The 18,413-nt window shown below is 32.9% G+C and overlaps 1 protein-coding gene and 1 long non-coding RNA gene across 3 annotated transcripts in view; one reads left to right on the top strand and one right to left on the bottom strand.

Annotated features, from left to right (window-relative positions):
• Window positions 1-15,310, bottom strand: part of LOC149795212 (uncharacterized) — a 33,421-nt gene extending 18,111 nt beyond the window's left edge. The window contains exons 1-2 of the long non-coding RNA XR_016422283.1: window positions 15,178-15,310; window positions 12,749-12,805 (exon numbers count right to left, since the gene is read on the bottom strand). This is a non-coding gene — a long non-coding RNA (uncharacterized LOC149795212). The remainder of the gene's footprint in view (window positions 1-12,748; window positions 12,806-15,177) is intronic.
• LOC149795211 (uncharacterized) overlaps window positions 1-18,413 on the top strand; it is a 138,730-nt gene that overhangs the window by 88,230 nt on the left and 32,087 nt on the right. The window lies entirely within an intron of this gene.

The following is an 18,413-nucleotide window of genomic DNA, read 5'->3' as shown; positions in this document are numbered from 1 at the left end:
CATCCCAAAACCAAAATAAAGAACTCTTGAAGAAACATTTTCAAGATTCAGGGTCACTAATCTGGAACCTATTCCCAAAGGAAATTAGAGAAAGTACATTATAAATGCATTTAATTATAATCTAATTCAATGGATGAAAAATACATTATACAACTCAGAGTAAAAATTCACTAACCTTCCACTTTGCTGTCTCACTACTTTTTTGTACTGTATATACATAATGTATATAGTTGGCATTTTCTGTTTATTATGTCCATATATAAATATAGCTTACTATCAAAGTTGTGTGTGTGTCTATTAATATGTACAATATTATGAATGTAAATAACTGCATATAATAGAGGTCCACAAGGAGGATTAGTTTCTTGCAACTAATTATGTCTCCTTCTTGAGAAAAAGTAATTGTTAGTAGTATTAGTATTATAATAGGAACATTATTATTATAATTTTATTATTATTATTATTATTATAATAGGAACATTATTATTATTATTATAATAAGAACATTATTATTATTATTATAGGAACATTATCATCATCATCATTATTATTATTATTATTATTATCATCATTATTGTTATTATAATAAGAACATTATTATTATTATTATTATTATTATTGTTATTATAGGAACATTATTATTATTATTGTTATTGTCATCAAAAAAACAAGTCAGTTCTGACCAGGATTAGCCTAGAAAATCCAGCAGGAAGTTTGAACAGTATCATCCAGTCTCTTAGGTGATTGCCAAGATGAACACTAATTACACATGTATTACCTTCAAATGCCTTACTGAACTCTTGATAGTAGCAAAGACTCCATCTAATTAAGACTATACTTTGCCATCCAATGTATTCTAAAGATAGAAACTTCATGTATGTTTTTATCTAATGTCAAGTATGGTTGTGAACATGCGAATGTTTGCACAAAAATGTGTAATGTGATATTAGGCAATCTTAAGTCTACCAACTATTTTTCTTTTTTGTATGCAAATTAAATGCTTAAAAAAAATAAAAAGTAAATTTCTTTTATTCAGATTTGAATTTCTGATCATTTTATATTTTTATAAAAATAGCTTATTCTCGACTGGATAATATTTGTGTATTTTGATGATGTGCACTGCCCCCCAGGTGGACTTCAAGACACATTTTTTTTAAAACCAGCACTGTCTGGGAATATGGCAGGTATGCGTTTCCCAACCAGGACAGTAAATTTCAGTTCTGTATTGATGTCAAAGAGAGACGGTATCCAATAAAGTTGATTTTTCACGTTGTTATTGCACTGAACAAGGAAATTATACTCATTAACAATAGGAAACTGCAGAAGCAGGAAGGATCATGGATAATGTTTGATCTAAATAAATTGCAATTGGTCGCGCTACATTTATGTCTAAATCAGGAAAATAAAACAGAAGATTGTTTTGACTGTGGCATGCTAAATAGCAAGGGGCTGAAATAATATGCTATCTTATGTCAGTTTGCAAGATTCTGATGGATGGAAAATTTGGTGTTGGTAGATACAGTTCATTTCATGTGTTAATTGTAGACAGGAATTATTAAAGAGAGATATAAAACAATGAACTTGAACAAGATTACTTCAGTTTCAGGATTATTTCTGAGCAATATAAATCAGGTTATGAGATGGAACTGTACTTTATGAATTTGGAATAGTTAACCAATTTGATTTTAATTCATTAGAAGTTAAAATTTTGTCTAATCTTAGTCAACCGTCATTTTTTGTAAAACTTGAAAGTACTATGCTAAAGTTGTGCATGCAAACAGAAATGGTATCTGTAGGAATTTTGTGTATCATTCTTGTAGTACAGTAATGTAAATCTTGACGAACTACCATACATACTCGCTTATAAGACCAGTCTAACTACAAAGTGCATAGACCCAGATATACCATCGCATAATGCATTTGGTTCTGTGCAGTTTGCTAGAAGTAATTAGTAGAACAAACACACACCCGGATCTGTTTACAAAAAAAAAAAACTAATGGGGGCAGTAGCCACAGTGACTTTGTGGTTACCATGTCAGACTCACAACTAAAAAGGTGTGGCTTCAGATCCTACCATCAGCTTTACTCCTATTCCCTCAGCACTAAATGACCTACGTGCAATACTGTGAAATACACAAAACCCAAATATTGCAAGCATGGATCAAAACAGCTGACCTTTACATCTCACATATTTATATAATACTGAACCCAGGTTCTTAATGGAAAATTGAAGTAAGAAAGTATACATTAATTCAACCCAGGACCTTAATGGAAAACTGAAGCACAAAAGTACAAATCAATTCAACCTATTTGCTTACCAGTGTGTGTTCCTCTGGTTATGCAATTCAGTAATGACTGTAAAGGTTTTACAATTCAGTAATGACAGTAAGGGTTATACAATTCAGTAATGACTGTAAGGGTTATACAATACAGTAATGACTGTAAGGGTTATACAATTCAGCAATGACTATAAAGGTCATGCAATTCAATAATGAGTGTAAGGGTTATTCAAATCAGTAATGACAATGTAAGGGTTATACAATTCAGTAATGACTAAGGGTTATACAATTCAGTAATGACAATGTAAGGGTTATACAATTCAGTAATGACTAAGGGTTTTACAATTCAATAATGACTGTAAGGATTATATTTTTCAGTAATGACTGTAAGAGTTATGGAATTCAGTAATGACGGTAAGGGTTATACAATTCAGTAATGACAATGTAAGAGTTATACAATTCAGTAATGACTGTAAGGGTTATACAATTCAGTAATGACCATAAGGGTTATACAATTCAGTGATGACAATGAAAGGGTTATCCAAATCAATAATGACTGTAAGGGTTATATTATTCAGCAATGACAATGTAAGGGTTATACAATTCAGTAATGACTGTAAGGATTATACAATTCAGTAATGACAGTAAGGGTTATACAATTCAATAATGACTAAGGATTATACAATTCAGTAATGACTATAAGGGTTATACAATTCAGTAATGACTGTAAGGATTATACAATTCAATAATGACTGTAAGGATTATACAATTCAGTAATGACAGTAAGGGTTATACAATTCAATAATGACTGTAAGAATTATACAATTCAGTAACGACTGTAAGGGTTTTACAATTCAATAATGACTGTAAGGATTATACAATTCAGTAATGACAGCAGGGGTTATACAATTCAATAATGACTGTAAGGATTATACAATTCAGTAATGACTATAAGGGTTATACAATTCAGTAATGACAGTAAGGGTTTTACAATTCAGTAGTGACAGTAAAGGTTATACAATTCAGAGATGACTGTAAGGGTTATACAATTCAGTAACGACTGTAATGGTTATACAATTCAGTAATGACAGTAAGGGTTATACAATTCAGTAACGACTGTTATGGTTATACAATTCAGTAATGACAGTAAGGGTTATACAATTCAGCAATGACTGTAATGGTTATACAATTCAGTAATGACAATGAATTGGTCATAAAATTCAATAATGACTGTAAGGGTTATATTATTCTGTAATGACAATGTAAGGGTTTTACAATTTAGTAATGACAGTAAGGGTTATACAATTCAGTAATGACAGTAAGGGTTATATAATTCAGTAACGACTGTAAAGGTTTTACAATTAAGTAATGACAATGTAAGGGTCATACAATTCAGTTATGACTAAGGGTTATACAATTCAGTAATGACTGTAAGGGTTATAAAATTCAGTAATGACTAAGGGTTATACAATTCAGTAATGACTGTAAGGGTTATACAATTCAGTAATGACTGTAAGGTTTCTATTATTCATTAATGATTGTAAAGATTATACAGTTCAGTAATGACTTTAAGGGTTATACGATTCAGTAATGACAGTAATGGTTATACAGTTCAGTAATGGATGTAAGGGTTATACAATTCAGTAATGACAAAGTGAGGGTTATACAATTCAGTAATGACTGTAAGGTTTATATTATTCAGTAATGACTGTAAGTGTTATACAATTCAGTAATGACTGTAAGTGTTATGTATATTTGATTTCATTTATGTCTGATTTAATTGTTTGTGAGTTTTAAAATCTTTTTATTTTTTAATTTCATTATATGTCAAAATAATGAAATTACACTTACTAGGAACTCGATACTTTTTCCTGAATATAGTTTGAACTTGACTGTTCATTTTTATAAAACACATAAGGCTGACCTGGTTCTCACCCTTAATTCAAAATTAGTAATAGTCACGTCATTTTTTACTTTTTTTATTTTTATTGTGGGAATAGTCAGGCTGAGAATGAAACTGTGTTGGTTACATAACCCTCCATTGGTAAATGGATTTTAGTGATGTAAAGAACTTTTTTTCGGAGTAAAATGATTGGTTTATATCAAGGTGATTCATGGACTATGTGATTTTTTTTATATGTAAACATGATCACATGATCCTCTATTTCACAATTAAGCCTTTCCAAAATTGTGCATTACTTAGTTTTAATCGCAATGCTTAGAGACAGATCTCTCAGTTGGGCTTCTAAACACTGGGATGTAAAGGTGTTTCTTTTGTTGTGTCATTTTGGGAATTACATCTGAATGTTTATTTGAATTATTTGGATTCTACAAGATTAATTCATTTCTCTGGAAATATTTTAAATGCTCATGCAGAATTCTTGAACAAAGACATTTCTTAAAAATTTTATTTGGATTTCCAACACCAGAGTGTTATTTCTCGTGTTTCTTCAAGGAACTGTAGACTTCAACACAGTACAGGATACAGCATACGTCATCGCCTTTCATCTTGGATTCTTTGTCAGGACTCGAACATGAATTCATTAGAACATTTCAATATTAGGACTTATAGAATTTTATTTGTAGATTATTCTTGGATTATTTTTGGATTTGATTCTTTAAACCGTAAGTTCTTATTTTTTCATTTTTACAGTATTTTTCCAGGGAAATAAATAATTTGTTAAATTGTTCAAAGCTTGTTGTTTTCACTCTTTCTTGTGTTACTGTTAATTCGAGCCTAAACATGTAACATAAGAGTATGGTTGTACAATTCAGTAATGACTGTAAGGTTTATATTATTCAGTAATGACTGTAAGGGTTATACAATTCAGTAATGACAGTAAGGGTCAAACAATTCAGTAATGGCTGTAAGGGTTATACAATTCAGTAATGACAATGTAAGGGTTTTGCAATTCAGTAATGACAATGTAAGGGTTATACAGTTCAGTAATGACAATTTAAGGGTTATACAATTTAGTAATGACTGTAAGGGTTTTACAATTCAGTAATGACAGTAATGGTTATACAATTCAGTAATGGCTGTAAGGGTTATACAATCTAGTAATGACAATGTAAGGATTATACAATTCAGTAATGACTGTAAGGATTATACAATTCAGTAATGACAATGTAAGGGTTATCAAATGCAGTAATGATGGTAAGGGTTATACAATTCAGTAATGACTGTAAGGGTTATACAATTCAGTAATGAATAAGGGTTATACAGTTCAGTGATGACTGTAAGGATTATACAATTCAGTAATGACAATGTAAGGGTTATAAAATTCAGTAATGACTGTAAGGGTTATACATTTCAGTAATTACTGTAAGGGTTATACAATTCAGCAATGTCTGTAAAGGTTATTCAATTCAGTAATGACAATGTAAGACATGTTGATTTCAATAATAAATTGGTTTACAATAGTAATAAATTCAAAGGCAATATTGGGTAGCTGTATTAAGTAGTATTAATAAAGAAGGCTTAGAAAGCACAGAAACGGTTATCAGGCCATAAAATTTCACTGCACAAGGCAATCTGATGTAACAGAAGTCATATTTCTTGCTCCTGTCTGGTAAAAGGATTAAAACTGGTTGATTCAGGCTTACTGTTTATGTGTTGTCGTGGTTACATAGGCAATACACACATAGTGAAGCAATGAGGTCAGTTTTTGGCTAAAGCCATAGCTATACTTGTGCTATGTACTATATATGAAGAGTGATATCTTGAAAATTGAAGATAAATGATAAAAATATCTTGAAAAATGACTAATACTGTTATTTGAAGCATGTAAATCGACACTCATAACCCCTGCAGTATTTAGGCCATTTAACAAATGTTCTGCATCCTCTATTGTACTGTGTGTGTCCCATTTAACATTAGGAACTGTTATGATTTTTATTATTATCATTATTATTATTATTATTATTATTATTGTGGTGCTTCTGATTAATCATTATCAAAAACAATAGTTTCTGTCTTTGAATATTTCTTTGATATACATGCCACTGCTATCTTTCAAATAATAATAATAATAATAATAATAATAACAACAGTACTAAAATAGATGAATATTCAAAATATCACAAGACTGCAAGGCAAAGGAAGCTTACCAGTATAGCACTGTAATGACAGTCATTTTTCAAACTTTTTTTATTCATTTATTTTATTTTTGCTGGTGTACAAATAATTATAGGCAAAACATGTTATTTATGTTCTATGGCAGCATAAATGTCAAATTTCATCAGAATACCAACGATGACAGGACACAATTTAACATTTTACAGAGGGTTATGGAATAAATGGAGGTATTAAAAGTTTCAGGCAAACCAAAATATTGCCATTTCAAGGAAGTACATCTGAAATGTTTCATATTTTTCCAACATTGACACAGATAATCAAGATTCATGCATCCCCAGACAGTTATCCATTAATGACATTTCCAAAGTTTTCAAGAATTTCCAAAAAGTTTACAAAGGGTATTTTATCTTGAATTTAACTATCTTCATGTATAACTTTGATATAGTCACAGAAAAAAAATTGGTACAAAAGTAGAAGAAAATAGAAACAAATTATTTGCTGTAGAGGGCCACTACAAGAATTTAGGAACATCACTCCATCTGGTATCTACCAGTGCTGCACGTTATTTTACCTATCCAAGTATGTCCCATTTATTTCTTTATTCAATATTGTCAGAAAATACAGAACTAACAAAAATGCTGACTTTAAATGATGATTTGGTCAGTTTTAACTTTTTATATTTTGTAAGATGAATTAAAGGAGTTGGGGAAAAAAGGCATTCTCAACAGTTTCAAGGACTTTTCAAAGAAAAAAAACAACTTTTCAAAGAGTTTCAAGGAAACCCTTTACACTTTAGGATTTTTCAAGGAAAAACAAACCATGATAATGTACCACTCAGCAGAATCAAGATATACAATGATTATTTATAATCCTGTGTAGAAAACAACAAACACCGACATGCAAGTGAATCAAGATGGCATCTAGCTGTGATAACCACTGTTAGTATAACACTGTGATCACTCTGAAACAAGTGATAATCAGAGATGCGGGAAATGTACCAAAATCTTGGATATGTGCTTGAACTAAATCAGCATTGTTTACAGTTCGATGCATGTAATGCATGAAAGACACAGGTTATTGTAAGTGTACTGTCCGATATCTCAAGTTGACAAGTTGTTTCAACAGTGGCCATTAAGTTGGAATTCACAAGATTCTGTCATGCATCAGATCCTCAAAAAAGCAATAAATGTAACAAAAAGCAAAAACAAATTCTGTGATTTGTAAAAGATGACCATAATATTTCCCAACATTCATGGGCATCCTTCAAAAAAGTTATGTGTTTACAAAAAATGGCATAAACTGCATTCACCTAAAAGACAAAAAGGGCAATAACTCTAAAAATAAATGTCACCCCATGATTTGTATAAGTATGCATCTTTCGAGTGTGTGATTGTGTGATTTGAATTTTTAACGTAGCTTGACCAATTTTTCAGTCATATTGCTATGATGTCTGCAGTGTGGCAGTTTATAGTGATGTCTAGCACTGGGGCATCATGCCGCAGACATGTGGCATGATGTCCCACCCAGTCACATTATCCTGACACCAGGCTGACCAGTCCTAACACTAACCTCTTAATGCTGAGTACCTAGCAAGGCAGCTGTTAGTACCATTTTTATGAGTCTTTGGTATGATTCAGCTAGGGTTTCGAACCCGCAACTTTCCACATCCAAGGTGGACATTCTAACCACCTGGCCATCAGCTCAGTCTGTATCATTAGATGACATATCAAACTTTTACAAGCTTCATGGCAATCCATTCAAAATGTCATGCTATTTGCATTCTTCACAATCTGCAATCATCAAAAATCAGAAAGGGCAATAATTCTTTAAAAAAATTGCTGGAACATCTTCTGGTCATAACCATAATATTTAGTACGTTTCATGGCAGTCCATCAAAAACTGCATGACTTGTTGCGCCAACTAGATTCTGTACTGGACAGACAGTCAAATAGACACACAAACATGGAGCAAGGGAAATAAAAATAAATATACATTTTCCAGATTTGACTATTTAAATGTATACAAAAGGACCAAACAAATTTGTTGGTATCAACTAATCCAGGTTTCCTGTACTTTATTAGTCATAATGACAAGGTGGACTTGAAAGGCAAATTAAGATTTTTGTTGATCTTCAAGTAAACACATTACACATACTAAATCAGCTGCTAATTATATAATCTCTGTCTGCAATCTACAGCCTCCTGCTTATTCATCTGTCTGCAATCTACAGCCTCCTGCTTACTCATCTGTTTGCTGAGAAAGCTAATAAGTGAAGTATTTGTACTCTGTGTTGTCTTCCCACTTCAGAAAGTAATGATTGCTCATCCTACATTCTCATGGTAGCAGACAAACACATAAAAAACCACACCAAAAAAAGAAAAAAGTTGCTAAAACAGTAAAACCTTTTTTGAGAGACCACTGCTATGAGAGACTACCTTTCTTGAGGGACCAGGTTCTCCATTAACAGATTTACTGATTATATAGTGTTATGACCTGTCTTGAAAGACCACCTGTCATGAGAGACCATTATGTTTTGCCAGAATAAAAAAAATTCATAATCATTATATTTTATATAACGGCTATTAAAATCTTTTTGCTATCATGAAAAAATCGCTATCATATTAACGGGATAGTTACGTTGGTGAAGCATCTGCCTTGTAATCAGTGGGTTGCAAGTTTGAACCCCAGTGTAGCCGTGTTAAATAAAGATTATTATATTATATTCATGTATTATGAATACCATGCTAATTATTTTAATCTGTTTGAACATTTCACCAAACTTCTGTCAAAGTGTTATAGATATTTTTGGCATCCAAATAATCAAAATATTGCTCCTACTGACAGGCATACAAAGAGGTCCATATTTTCTTAACCAAGCATAACAAAAAATTAGCAAATTAAAAAGCCTTCCATAAATGATTGTATGATGATGACTGTATGTGGATAATCAACACTTCCTTCATCAGGGCTACAGTTAAGAATAGTCAATCAGTGGGGAATCAATGACCTATTTAAACTGTTTCAAATACTATTATTAGCTCTCATAATGCTGCACTTGTTAAAAAGGTCAAGTTAATTCAGGAAACAAAAGATCTGTAGTCTAGGCAGTCATGTCGGATGCTAAAAATAGGATACACATTTACATGTATGTCAGGACAATTACTTTGTTTTATGACCTTAAATAGTCTTTCATAAGCAGATGTAGATATGTAAGGTCTATGCTGGTGCATAAATATATATATAGAATCACTGCCTGTGGCAAAATTTCTTATAATAGGGTTTCCTGATTATGTTCCATCAGACAGACAGCATTATGTCCTTACATGGACCTAGAAAGACTCTCATAAAAAAAAGTGTTTCGCTCTAAATAATTTATCTCTGTGACATCTAATAATAATAATAATAATAATAATAATAATAATAATAATATTATTATTATTATTGATATTGTTCTTTTTGTTGTTGTTGTTATTATTATTATTAGTAGTAGTAGTATTACAAAACATATGGGACTAGTATTATACATGGAGAAAAATCAGCAATACTTAAAAGAATGATTTAAGGCACAGTAGCACAAGAAAGCTATTTAGTGCCAAGACAACTGGAGTAATATGCCCAGTCCAGCGACACACCCCAGCAGCAAACCCAGGCTAATCCGATGGTAAGATTAAAACCAGCACCCTTTCAGTTTTGAGTCTGGTCCACTAGCCACTGAATAAAACACTAATGTACATAATTTCACACTGGAATTGAAAGAAATATTGTAAGAAGGTACACTATCGACTGATGTTCAAAGTATATCAGCACATTATGACTATTTAACATTGGCCAAGGTAATTGGAGCAAAGTGTTGTGTCCAGAGCCACACAACAGCAGCCGATCATGGCATGATTCAAATCCAAGCCAAGAACTCAGGGTCGCTTCCCTTTACATTATTTGAGCTTCGGCAATTAGGTTGATGGAATTTCAGAATAGTTGTAAATGATGACAACTGTTGTCGGATTTGAGAATTATTGCCAATATCAAAAATTGCTAATATAAAGCACCAGAGAACCTCATGTGAATCTAATATGGACATGCTTGTGTGCATTTTTACATGTAAATTCAGTCAAAAAAATTGAAAGGCTTACATGAGATTTATAGGGATAAAATTTGCTCATTTGAGCAAACTTTCTCATGTGAGCTTATTTAGTTCTGAAAGAGTCAAACTGTACTCAAGTAAGCAAGTTTTAAACTCTAAACCAAAAGAAGAAAAATAACTAAAAGGGGATGGGGGATTCCCACATACAAATTATCAGGAGATTGCCAACTTATAATATTGTAAATGTTGACATAAAGTTTTCACAATGGTCTTTTGGCAGTTCATACTGAGCATGCCCAGTACATGAGTCTCAATGAACTTTCAGACTTAGAATTTTCTGGCTAACATTTACTGTTATTAAAATCTAGAATGAGATCTCATCTGCGCCTTTTGTTTCACGAACTTCCACATGTTAGCTCAGCCTGAGTCTGAGATAGAGTTTTTATTTTCAACCAATCAAAAGTGACATTACAAAAGTAATGGATGAGACTCAAATTTCGAAGTTGTCCGTTCTTTAGGCCAGATTTTAATATTCAAGCACTGATTTGAGATGCATTTAAACCTGTACAAAGACTACCCATGGTACCATTAAATTCAGTCCTTAATAGAGAGGTGATCTTTATAAAAAGTAAATTTTGTATGACCATTCAGAAAAGGGTTCATACAATGCAAATATTTATGAACATGCATGTGTATGGAGGTGCCAGCTAATGGAAGGCTTCAATATACATGCTCACCTGGGCACAAAAAGGGATAGAAATTCAGTACAGAGTTGTCCCAACACCAGTGTACAGAGTTATAGAATTCACCTGGTTCAGTATTTACCTTGAGGCTATGCTAGTGAAATCAGGTCATGCTGTTAACCTAAATCTACTGCAATACATGTATAAAATAATACACAAACAGTGTGTGTTGCCTACATGAATCGAAGTCAAAAGATGAAGAAGAAAAGAAAACAGTTAAGTAAAAAATGAACTCTGGAAAAATGAACATAATAAACATTGGGAACCTCATTCAAACAGCTGATTCTGCCTCCTTCAAAAATGTGGTGTGGTTTGTTATATCAAATGCAATGACTGTAGAAATATTGCATCAGGGAAACATGCAGAGTGTTAGAAACCAGGGATAGGGAACACATTAGTAGAGAGTTGTTGGTCATATACGAACACGTCCTATAACAATATGGGACATTCCATCATCCCCAATCAAGCCAAGGTGATCACATCCAAGGGCCCAATCATACAAATGATACTTGTAAAAAATGGTACTAGCAGCTGCCTGACTTGGTGCTCAACATTAAGAGGTTAGTGTTAGGACTGATCAGCCTGGTGTCAGGATAATGTAACTGGATAGGACATGATGCTACATGTCTGAGGCTGAGGCTGATGCCCCAGTGTAACATCATTATAAACTGCCACTCTGTACACATCGTGGAGATATGACTGAAAAATTGTTACAGCTATGTTAAAATTCCAAATCAAACACACACACACACACACACACACACACACACACATCAAAATGAAACCCCTTAAAAACCCACCATAACTTATTTTTGAGGGGTTAGGGGTTTACTGAGTATATTTTTAGATGTGAATAAATGTCATTTTCTGAGCATTTATGTGATGAGAGAGAAACTGTGAGAACATGTAATTTTTAGAGAACATCAGAATACAAATTTTGTGTACAAATTATATGCACAAATTAGGAAACTTTTTGTTTTAATGAAAAATTAGCCGAAGAACATGTTCCTTCCAAAAATTACATTATGTCACATGAATACAGTTTTTCCACAATGAAATACAGTCCTCATCACAAGAAAATCAACTGAGTGAATTTGAATTTTAGAATATTGTTTGTCTGTCTCCATCAGCAAAGCATCAAAAGCATGATGACATGCCTTGTTAATAAAGTTCTGATATTTAATTAAAAAACAAACAACAAAAAAACGTTAAATTGATTAAAATGCAAGTGAATAGCATCAATCACAGTTCAATAAAAAGCATAATCTTTCTTATCGGTAAATGGTTTACTTACAAGCATTTTGTTATTAATAGTTTTTGTCTTAAAAGCGGGCTCTTTTTCAAAGTGCAAAGACTTTGGATTGGATTTTTGTCAGTCAAAATCTGCGTAGAGCATGTCTGAAGCATTGTTTTAACCTTGTGTGCCATTGGAACATTTTCCAAGTCTTTCGTTCTCAGATACCTACTTCGGTACATGTGCTCTCTATCCACAATTAGTCATGAATATAACAGCACAAATACATTTCCAAGTTTCAAGCAAGTTTCGAGGAGGTAGCGGTAGCATAACCTTGAAATCTGGTACTGACTTTTGGTTCGGTATTTGGAGTTGAAGTTTTTCAGTTTCCTGGAAAGAAACTGAGATTAAACAAAGAAAAGATTCTGGACTCACAAAATATTTCAGTCTTGAGCAGATTCTGGCAGAACGAGTGTTTGGTTTTTAAGGGGTTTCATTGCATTTGGTTGGGTTCACACATTTTGAAATAAACTTGTTACCTTTAGTTGAGTAATCAATGCTACCATTACCAAGCTGTAACAAGAAAAAATGCCCTCGCTGCCCAAACTAACATTGACTCTTTGTTGTCAATGAGCCAGGCATTCATGGAAAAAATGAGTTTAGTTTTCAAAGTGACAACCACAAGAACAGGAGAAGTTATTTGCAAAATGAACAGAAAAAGTCAGCTTTAAAAAAAAACCTTTAATTATGTGTCAATTTCATTAGAATAATAATCAAGAAATCTGTAAAATATGAGCCATATTATTTATTATTATTATTTTTTTTTTATTTTATAAACAATGATAGCTTATAAAATTGTATCCTTGACCGAAATGAGGAGTTGTGTGAGGAAGCAGTCCACATTACATTCATGTCCAACAAAAAGCCAGTAAGGCAAACTACTTTGCAGTGGGCTCTTCCCAACCAAACCAGGTATTAACTGTAGTTGAGAAAATTACATACACCAATAACCTTGACCCTAATGGTCATGATATGGAGTGACAGATTTGACATACAGTCATACCAGTAATCCTGGAACAATTATAGCTGCTTGTAAGAGTCTTTCTAACTCATCTGAATGTTTTAATTGTCTGACTCAGCTTTATCAAGTAGCAACATGAAACCTAATGAGAATATTATTGCATACACCACTTACACGACTATGTTTTAAATGAGTTCGCAGGCATTTTGTTTGATTAGAATCTCAATGAGAGAGATTATCCTGCACGTCATAAGTGTACTCAAGCATAGGATGGATAAATATACATGTAATATAAATTTTGTTAAGAGCTGACCAAGATGGTGTGCCCTTGACTAATGTTTCTTTCCGGATGTGATGAGGCTATTTATATCTTCAGTACATTTAGAACTAAGGGTTACATGAAGATTTTTCTATGTTAATTAATCAAGTTCTTTAATTATATTGCTTTTTTGAAAAGAGAAAAACAATTTATGGAAATGTATTCTCTAGATTAAATTGAACTAACCGATCCAAGGACCATTTGTGAAGCTGACTGGGATCTTGATTGACAGGAGTGTATACTCAATGTTCATCAATAAATCATGTCTATAACTTATACAAAAATTATCAGTGAATAATTTGTGAAATTTTCAGCAATACCATTTAAATAAACTACATCTAACACGTGCCCCAATATATAGCTTTGCAAAACACTTGCACTGATTGATATAAAATACATCTAAAACTTGCCCCAACATAGCGTCTTGTTTAACACTTGCATTATCTGATATAAAATACGTCTAAAACTTGCACCAAACATGGCATCTTACTGGACACTTGCATTAATTGATATAAAATACGTCTAAAACTTGCACCAAACACAGCGTTTTGCTGGACACTTGCATTAATTGATATAAGATACGTCTAAAACTTGCACCAAACATAGCATCTTGCTGGATACTTGCATTAATTAATATAAAATACATCTAAAACTTGCTGCAGCATAGTTTCTTGCTGAATGCGGGCATGAACAGATTTCAATTCACATTAAAAGATACATGTTTTTTCTCATTAAGATAATTAGTAAACCAATCAAGCAAGTTACCTCTAATGCTTAGCTCTTAGGGTTATAAATGAGAACTTTATGCTGGACTCTACTGTTTAAAATGTCCCACAACCATAGATTTCATCAAGAACTTTGCAAACATTATGGTACAATTGTATCAATTGATGAATTGACGACGATGAAACCACTGACACTTATAAATACATTAACAGGATAACTGCTTGCTATTTTAATAAGTAATAGTATATTTACATGTATCATGTACTTCACTATAAGGTGGTCTCATTAAAAGGTGATCACACTATTAGGTGGTATGACTACCGTGCAGTGAGTACTGGATCCGTAATCAAATAAAAAATACTGATCAAGCAAACTGTATCAATATCTCTGAATTGACATCAAACAATAAATCATAACATTCAGCGTGATCAACTTATTTCATGAATTTTTTTTCTCCAAAATTGTAGTAATTAGCTCATATTAGCAGGATATCATTTATGCAAATTTTACGAGTGACTAAATGTCAATTACCAGGACCCTGAATCAAGCATTTGTAATGCGAAAGATGATTTTGTCAGTTCGGTTTTCTCACTCAATTTGCCAAACATTCCTATCATAAGCTTTGTTTAAAATTATCTATGCAAGAATCATACTGATAACCCTCCTGGACTGAAGATCAAGAGGTTTGAATCCTACCATCAGATCAACTGACTTCTGTGGTGTGTCCTGGGATAAGGCTCTTTATACCAGTTGCCTCTGGATCAGCATTATAAAATCCACTCATGTTGTGCTGTAAAACACCAAAAACACTAAGTTATTGTATACCTTGTAAAACACCAAAAACAATCACACTGTCAGTGCATACTTTCTTCTGTGACTGAAAATATTTGCATAAAACTCAACTGCACAAGTTTACAAAATTGCACCCCATTTATTTTTAAATTTTTGTAATTCTTTGCATATGAAAACAAAATCCTGCAAACTTTGGGAGTCCTTCATGATACCTGCTGATGTGAATGGAAAAGGTCCTGTACAAACATCAATTATTGTGACCCATAAAAAACATGAACTTTGTCCAAATAATTACTTGTCAGACAGCTATTATTCAATGCTTTGTGCAACACATTCTTTGTCCATATAATAAGAGTCCAGAAAAGTGATGTCAATCTGTGCAAATTTTTACAGATAATTAGGTAACTGTGACAATGGACACCATAAAACTTTTGTGAAAACTAATCTTCTAGAACTATACTGTGGCAATGACATGGGGTTTTCACTAAAATAAGGTCATCACTCTGACACTGATTCCAAGTTCACGGACTTCATTTTATTTTATCGAGTGTCTTAGTGAAAATGATGATAACAATGTATTTATGGATTTTTTTTTAGTAAACAGAGTTTGTGTACTTATCTGAATTAAAAGAATGCTATAAATAATTTTAGTTAAATAAAATTTTCTTTGAAAACAGTATTTATTTCGGAATTTGTCTGGTAATTAAAGTAAGTCCTGATGGTACCAAAAATAACTTCAGCTCAAGGTCAAAGGTCGTGACAAGATCGTTTTAACTCAGTCATAAAGAAAATATTTTTGTTACCAAATTTGGCAGGTTGAAATTTCTTCAGAATATCTGAGACGATTTCAATACCCAATAACTAGAAAGAATAAAGGACAGATAAAATGGACGTCTATGTTCGATTCCTTCAAATTCCTTTGGTCACTGCAGCATCAGGCCTTCAAGACCCTTGCTGTGTATAAGAATTTTTATATGCTATCCCCCCACCTTATGACTTCTTTATGACCCCTTCCCCCCCACAACCACTCAACCATCTCTTTCAAGAATATGAGCTCACCACATGTCAAAGTAGTTAATTTTTATAAAATGTTGCCAAATCAATGTAACTAATTACATAAGAAAGCAAGTATTTTGTTCCAGTTCATGAGAAAAATTATCTTGGAGTACCATATAACACTACAAAAGGATTAGTTCCTTTGGTTGTTAACATTACCTCTCTGTATAGTGATCTTGTTGAAAATCAGACATTTTAAACTTACAGACACAATGACTGAAGCTTAACACCTGATTAAGCACCCGTCAATCTTAACTGGCTGTACAGGTAAAACTAATTAGTTTGCTATTCACTACACCATGAGATTAACCAACAGGTCATGGTGTGAAGATTTATCAAAATAATAAAAGACTGGTCAAAAATGTCAATCAATCAGGTATTCAATAATGATTTCAATAATCAATTTTAAATTACAAAAGTTGTCTTTTTCCAATCTTTTTTCCTTCACCTTAAATTTAACATTATTACAGACCATCCCAAACAAAGACTTTCATTGGTCATCAGACACCAGTATTAGCGGGGCCCCAAGTGGCCGAGTGGTCTAAAGCGCTCTCCGTTACGGATCACTGCCATCTCACCGCTGCCTGCGGTGGTTCGAGTCTCGGATTCAGCCAATGTGGGCATGTGAGAAAGCTTGCCAGTAGCTTCTCGTGGGTCGGTGGTTCTTTCCGGGGTTTTCCCAGGTTCTTCCTCCACCATTAATACTGGCCGCCATGTATAGCCTATCGTGTGCTGAAATATGGCGTTAAACCCCACAACAACAACAACAACCAGTTTTAGCTGGTATGTTTTTTTTTTAAGACAACTTGACAAGTGTCAATTCCATGAAGGCAGCAACACAGAGCAATGCTACCATGTATGACAAAATTAAATTTCCCAAGAAAATTGTTGGAAAAAGAAAGAAAAAACTTGGCTAGTTCAGATGAAATAATCATCTATCTTTAAATTTTAACTGATTCCTATGGCTGCCAATACATCTTTTTTCACATCTTTTCTTCTGTGGTTAGGTTACTGACTTTCAAATGACTGGCAAGTTTTGAGCTTTGACCTTTAAAACAGTCCACAAATGGTTCAGGTCCCTAAATTCCTGCCTATCTGGAATCAACATAAAAGAAGGCAGGTTCAAATTATATCATAAGATCAATTCCGAGGATGGTTACCATGGCTTGTACATGGACAAGACACTTCTTGCTCCAAATGCCTAAATACTAAACAACTTGTGTTGCTGTAAAACAATAAATCAAACAAATACCAGTCTAGTGTTTGTACTGCAACATACATTGCTTGGCTTGAATGAGAATGAATCCATATCAATAATAGCCTTAAATCACTTTGTCTACAGAAGAGCTTATGGTCCATTATAAAGTCAAATAAGGTCAAATAAGGTAACACGCATCTGCATGTATAATGATAGACCAGTTTTACTGTATTGCTCCCAATAAAATTCATGTGGACTTTAGGCAGGTAGGTGGGTGGGTTCGGTATGTATGTATGTATGAACATACATATAAATGTGTGTGTGTGTGTGTGTGTGTGTGTGTGTGTGTGTGTGTGTATTTTAATGGCACATCAGTACAATAATGATTACAGGTATACGGTGCTGATAAAATAGGAAGTTCTAAAAATGTAAATATAAAGAATTCCACAAATGACTTCAGGGAGAGAAACCCTTAAAAAATACAAACACAAATTAAAATAAGATAAAAAATTAAAATAAATTAAAACAAGATACATGATAAAAATGTAAATACAAAGAATGCAATAGTTTGAAAGAAACACAAATAATGAGGCACTGCAACATTATTAATGATATTAAAATTTAGTAACATGCATCTACATGGCAGCCAGTATTGATGTTGAAGGAAGAACCCAGGAGAACCCTGGTAAGAACCACTGACCCTCAAGAAGCTACTGGCAAGTTTTCTCACATACCAACAGTGGCAGAACCAGAGACTTGAACCCACAAAGACAGAAGTGAGTTGGCAGTGGTTTGTAAAGGTGAACATTTTAGACCACTCTGCCAAACAGGGCACCTATATGAAACCTAACAATTAGGGGTAAAATTTGATACTTATTATATTTTG

The sequence above is a fragment of the Sinohyriopsis cumingii genome, chromosome 7 (assembly GCF_028554795.1).
Source record: "Sinohyriopsis cumingii isolate HCF-2022 chromosome 7, ASM2855479v2, whole genome shotgun sequence".
Classification (NCBI taxonomy): Eukaryota; Metazoa; Mollusca; class Bivalvia; order Unionida; family Unionidae; genus Sinohyriopsis; species Sinohyriopsis cumingii.
The sequence above is the reverse complement of the archived record's forward strand: the minus strand, read 5'-3'. Positions and strand labels throughout refer to the sequence as shown.